Genomic DNA, 6392 nt, shown 5'->3' with positions numbered 1-6392 from the left:
GTTGTATATTTCATAATGCACACATCAGGAGGCACATCTGGGTGCAATATCCACTTCCAGCAGTGCTGGGATTGATTAGTAGTTAAAGGTGAGGTCTTCCTGAAACCTTTTTTGCAAAGTTCCCCAACAATTAATCCATAGGGAATTACAAAATGGTGATTTCCTAATTCTATTTCTTTTTAATTCAATAGACTTATTTTCATTAATATTATTTCATTATTTTCCTCATCAACCTAGACAATTGGCATCACTTCTCGGCCTTTTGGCTAAGATCAAGTGTAGTACCAACCTAGAAATTGGGTGACCCCATTCCCTACTTCACATCCTCTTGGGACATCTTTCACTGTAGTCATCACTGCAGCATGCCGCTTCCTGCAGTGTAACCTGCCAGCACCTCTCCTCAAATGCACTGAATGTCTTTCTGTCCCTCACCCTGAGTTCTCTGTTCCATGAGGATGAGATGTCTGTACTCACAAGTAACAGCTTGGAGATGTGTGAAAGCTGAGCCACCAAGAGAGAAACTTGGATTGGTGAGGTATGGGGGCTGGTAAATAAGTGCTCTCCTCTTGCTGCAGCAAGCTAACAATTATGGGGTACAGTGTACATTCTGCAGTGCTCTGAGGCCACATTGCCACGGTGATGACTAATTTGAGAACACCCTTGTATTGACTTACCTTGTTTCGCTTTCCCTAGTCATCCACTGCTGTTTCCTGAGATCACTGTCCAAAAACAACTACCTAAAAAGTAAGCCCTTGTCTCAGGTTCAGTTTCCAAGGGGCAAGCCAGGCTAAGACACCATTAAACATAATTCATACAGGAAAGGCAGGATAAGTGCTCAATTCTTTAGTTACATTGAAAATATTCAGTCTTGCCTAGCTATGACTAATAATAAACTCCTGGGATTATATGTAACCAGTGCATTTCAGTCAGTTGTAGTTCTTACTTTTTGATGTGCATACTGTCCCCTTTTCAGCCAGTGGGAGCCTTTTTATGCTGACCCCTTTGTACATTTGAACTGTTGAATTAGACTTTAGACTTTTAATACCGGATCCTCAATGTCTAGCCAAAGATGTACCAGGGTCATCACAGCCTGAAATCTGCCATTCCTCCAAAAAGCCTCATTCCTTTTCATAGAAAATGATGTATTAAAAGTACAATATGAGGCAATAAAATTGCTTATTACTATAAGATTTGCATTACCTCTAGGTCTTTTCAAGGGTCAGTGAAAGCAGATACTTCTTTTTGCAACAAATATACAAATTTTCTTATTGAGATATAAGAAATTGTTTTTGAAAAGAAAAAAATCATAAGCTCACACTACTTTGAATCCAATTTTAATATTACATGGATGAAAATCATTGTTCCTGATAACTCTAATATTTTTACCTATAACATACAGGAATAGCTTAAAAATGACGGCAATAGCATCTGTAGTTCTTCTAGCAATAAGACTTTTGAATAAAGCTTAAGATTTTTTGTCGATCTATTTATCTTGAGAATATATTCTAGTGTGAATGAATACAACTTTCTTGTCATTTGTTTATTTGATGTGGTTATGCTGTCAACTTAACATATGATTGTACTGCTTCAGTGTATTTTCAAATTTTATGAATTGCATTTTTTGGATTTAAAATTATTTTGAGTATGCAATGCATATATATAACATGATTCTATAGACAATGTTTATTCAGAGTAATCTAGCTAACATGTTCATTTCTTCTACCTGTTTTTTCCTGTTCCAAATATAGGCAAATATATATTCCTAGTTCACCTAGCTCACACACACAAAAAGCCTACTATACTTTTGGTACCATGTGAGTGCGTGCGTGTGTTTTAGAGCTAATATGTAACCTGGAGATCACTCCACATCATGTAAAGAGATGGCTCTGTTGTTTTGTTTTGTTTCTAGAGTTGCACAGTATGTTTTGTTATGTGGATCTGCCCTGATTTATTCCACCAGTTTCTGACTATGGTTACTTGGATTGTTCCCAGTCATTTGCTATTATAAATAGTACTGCAATGAATAACTTTGTACCTAAACCATCTCGTATTTTGGAATAGCTTGTCGAATTGGGATTTCTGTTTCAAAAGCAAATGCATGTATAATTTCGTGAGCAATTATCCAATTCCCATGCATAGGTTTTGCGTACTTTGCATTCTCAATGACACAATGCACCATCCCTGTTCCCCAAGGCCTCCCAACCAACAGGGTGGTCATTTGGACTTTTGCTAATCTGATTACTTGCCTTCTATCATTCTGCTCCATGGCATAGTAAGATGATTTCATTGACTTTTGGAAGAACTCTTTCAGGATAAACAATAGGTAATTGTGTTGAAGGTGGTAGGAAGAGAGTGGCAGCAGTATTTCTATTTCCATTCTCCTAATTATGGAAATGCCAAAGTCCACAGCATCACTATCCTAGTTAAGACCTTGGGTTTCCAGCCAAATATAGGAAGACATCTGTTAAATGCAATGCATATATATAACATGATTCTATAGACAAAGTTTATTCAGAGTAATCTAGCTAACATGTTCATTTCTTCTACCTGTTTTTTCCTGTTCCAAATATAGGCAAATATATATTCCTAGTTCACCTAGCTCACACACACAAAAAGCCTACTATACTTTTGGTACCATGTGAGTGCGTGCGTGTGTTTTAGAGCTAATATGTAACCTGGAGATCACTCCACATCATGTAAAGAGATGGCTCTGTTGTTTTGTTTTGTTTCTAGAGTTGCACAGTATGTTTTGTTATGTGGATCTGCCCTGATTTATTCCACCAGTTTCTGACTATGGTTACTTGGATTGTTCCCAGTCATTTGCTATTATAAATAGTACTGCAATGAATAACTTTGTACCTAAACCATCTCGTATTTTGGAATAGCTTGTCGAATTGGGATTTCTGTTTCAAAAGCAAATGCATGTATAATTTCGTGAGCAATTATCCAATTCCCATGCATAGGTTTTGCGTACTTTGCATTCTCAATGACACAATGCACCATCCCTGTTCCCCAAGGCCTCCCAACCAACAGGGTGGTCATTTGGACTTTTGCTAATCTGATTACTTGCCTTCTATCATTCTGCTCCATGGCATAGTAAGATGATTTCATTGACTTTTGGAAGAACTCTTTCAGGATAAACAATAGGTAATTGTGTTGAAGGTGGTAGGAAGAGAGTGGCAGCAGTATTTCTATTTCCATTCTCCTAATTATGGAAATGCCAAAGTCCACAGCATCACTATCCTAGTTAAGACCTTGGGTTTCCAGCCAAATATAGGAAGACATCTGTTATGGCTCATGTTTGGGTTACCTCCTCCACAAAGCCTCAAGCTTCTTCAAAGGTGGGTGATCTAGAGTGTGTGTTTGACTCATGGTGGGGTTAGGCCCGAGGGCACTAGAATTAAGGGCATGAGTACTTCCTACCCAAAGTAGTCTGAATAAGTTAAAGGGGCAGAAAGACCCTATTACTGCCCATGTCCACTTTGCTACCATCAGTCTGGTCTGCCACAAACTGCTGCCCCTCTTCTATGTGCCACCCTCCCTTGCAGCCAGATGATTATGGAGTGAAACCTCTACAAACTGTGAGCTTAAAAAAAAAACCTTTCCCACTTTAATTTTGGGTGTCAGGTATTTTGTCTCAGAAATGAGAGAAAAGTAACTAAGACAACATAAAATATGACCTCTCCCTGTATGAGAGATTGAACTCAGGAACTTGCACTTGCCAGGCAGGCATGAGCTACTGAGCTACAGCCCCAGCCCAACCTTACCTCTTTTTAAGGTCAGTAGCATGCAAAGAGGCAGGGAAGTGCAATCCCTTTACTGAGAAAACAATCTGAGAAAGACGGAGAAAGAATCATGACCATCTTCTCTGTCAGCTTGTTGTCTCTGGAACAACCCAAGGGTCAAGGGAAAGTCCCTGTGAATCCCTGGAGGTTTCTACAAATTGTGGAGGGACCACAATCCTAGCAGGCTTCTTACATTTAGGACCTTTTTCTGCTGCCTTGTAGGAGTAAATAGCATGGGTGGGCATTATTTTTTCTTTCAGTATTTCTCATATTCCAGTGGGCTATTTTGCCCCAAGGGCAATGTTTGGAATCACATCTAGCTGTCATATTTAGAAGCAGTACTTTTGGCATCTAGTGGGTAGAAGTGAGGGATACTACTAAACATTTTACAGTAATCAGGAACCCTCCCTGCTACTCCCAATAAATAATGATCTGATCCAAAATGTCAATAACATCAAGGTGTGAAACCATGCTGTATTTCTACTTTATACACACAGTCACAGATACCCTTAAAATAACTATTATCAGTGGTAGAGGGAGGGCAAAACCATAGATACTGCCCCTTCCTGCTCCTCCAAAAGTCATTAGCAATCTGGAAGTCTCTTTGATCATGAAGATTGAAAGAATTATATATTTATCTGAAAGATTAAAGAACAAATAACATTTTAACCTTCTAAAAACTAATTATCATTAAGTATAACACAACCTTTTAACTGTAAGTATAAAGGAAAGTGCTGATTAAGATAAATGGGACCAAAAGTCCTACAAATAATCAAAAACTTGGTTAACAGAGTCTGACCAGACAGAAGCACTTGGTTTCTGTGGAGAAATTAAAGTACATGTTGTGAATTAGTATTAAGGAAGTAGCATGAAAAGTTACTCTTAAAGTACCATGATTCTGAAGAAACAACCTCAGGTACCCAATATATCAATCACACTCAGCCTTTAATCTCTGGATTTTCATGCCTTCTTTCACCTTGAATAACCCAGCTCAGCCCTTGAAACTTTTTGAAATGGTAAAGTACCTCACTCTCCACATTTATTTTCATCTAGGAGCAGACTTGAATTTTACTGCCAGTTTATCTCTTCCAGAGGCATTATTTTCTTCAGCTTTCCTCACTTGTTTTGAGGGCAGAGAATGTTTTTAATATCTTTAAGCACAATTCACCTTACATGTATCCTAATCAGTTATACTTGAATTGAATTTTTGTGAATAAAATAGAATTTTTAATTGCAAGAGAAATTCACCAAAAGGAGTGTGATGCTAAATACTTTGCAGAGTAAAGCATCTTTGATTGGAAACTTACCTGGTTGTCACAATTTGGAAGGGGTTATTTCGGGCATCTAGTGGGTTAAATATCATTTAGTCAGCCAAATATGAGAGGATATTAAAAAAGTGAACAATTCCTCATTAATTTGGCCTTTTTCTAAGTCCTATTTTCTTGTTGTTATTGTTCAAAGGAGTGTGGCTAAATACTTTGCAGAGTAAAGCATCTTTGATTGGAAACTTACCTGGTTGTCACAATTTGGAAGGGGTTATTTCGGGCATCTAGTGGGTTAAATATCATTTAGTCAGCCAAATATGAGAGGATATTAAAAAAGAGAACAATTCCTCATTAATTTGGCCTTTTTCTAAGTCCTATTTTCTTGTTGTTATTGTTCTGTTTCTTGATACTGCGTCTCACCATGTTGCCTACCTTGACGCCCAACTCCTTCCTGGGCACAAGCAATTCTCTTTCCTCAGCCTTGGGACCAGATGCGAGCCACCACACATTTCTAAGTCACAATTTTTATATGTAGCCCAAAAATCTAGTCCAATATTATGCATAATTAAGAATTTTTAAAATCAACCATAAATTAGGGAAGGTTTTGAAATCTGGAGTCTTAGAAGTTATTTGTATTAAGACAATAATAAATCCTTTGTTATCAACAAGGGTATATTGACACTTGTTTTGGGTGATGAGGAAGGCCAGGCATATCTGAAGAAAATAAGTAGCATTATGAAATAATCAAATTGACAGCTTTTCTTAGCAGTAAAGAGAAAAGAATAGATGGTAGCCTACTATTAGATGTGGAAAGTGTGTAGAGTAACGTTGTGGTCAAAAAAATCAGATTGGGTTTACACACTTGCCTGCTGTGGCCAATCGGCAATTTACACCAACAGGCTGTACGGAGAAATATTAACTCGTATTATTTGGTTAATGCGGTTGTTTCGAGGATTAAATGAGCTAAGGTGAAAAGCACTGGGGTCAATGATTTAGTCTGGAATCCTGGTTGGTGAGTGGGAGCTCCAAGAACAGGCATGACAATAAAGACAGGCGAGGGGCAGAGGCGGGTGAACAGGCCAAGATTCATCCTATCCTTTACTCTTGCGAAGGAGGCACGACTGGTTCTGCCCCGACTACCCAGAAAGAGGAAACGGAGGCTCTGCTAGTCGAGGTCGGTGATTCGAACGAAGCGAGGGCATCCCCAGAAAAGTGCCCTTTTCCGCCGGCCGGGCTGAGGACACGAGGACTCAGCCCACCGCCGACCTGGCGTTCACCGTCCACAGCGCAAGCCGCCCGCAGCCGGAGCAGCAGCCGCTTTCACGCCAGGTCACTGCCACAG

The 6392-nt window shown here is 39.0% G+C and overlaps 1 pseudogene; it reads left to right on the top strand.

The window, feature by feature from the left end:
* The first annotated feature begins 246 nt into the window (after positions 1 to 246).
* Positions 247 to 399, top strand: LOC117286095 (annotated as a pseudogene).
* Positions 400 to 6392: the final 5993 nt, after the last annotated feature.

Source organism: Fukomys damarensis, unplaced genomic scaffold, assembly GCF_012274545.1.
Source record: "Fukomys damarensis isolate Sample0158 unplaced genomic scaffold, DMR_v1.0_HiC HiC_scaffold_14, whole genome shotgun sequence".
NCBI classification, from domain to species: Eukaryota; Metazoa; Chordata; class Mammalia; order Rodentia; family Bathyergidae; genus Fukomys; species Fukomys damarensis.
Note: the sequence above shows the minus strand (reverse complement) of the source record. Positions and strands in the feature narration are given on the sequence as shown.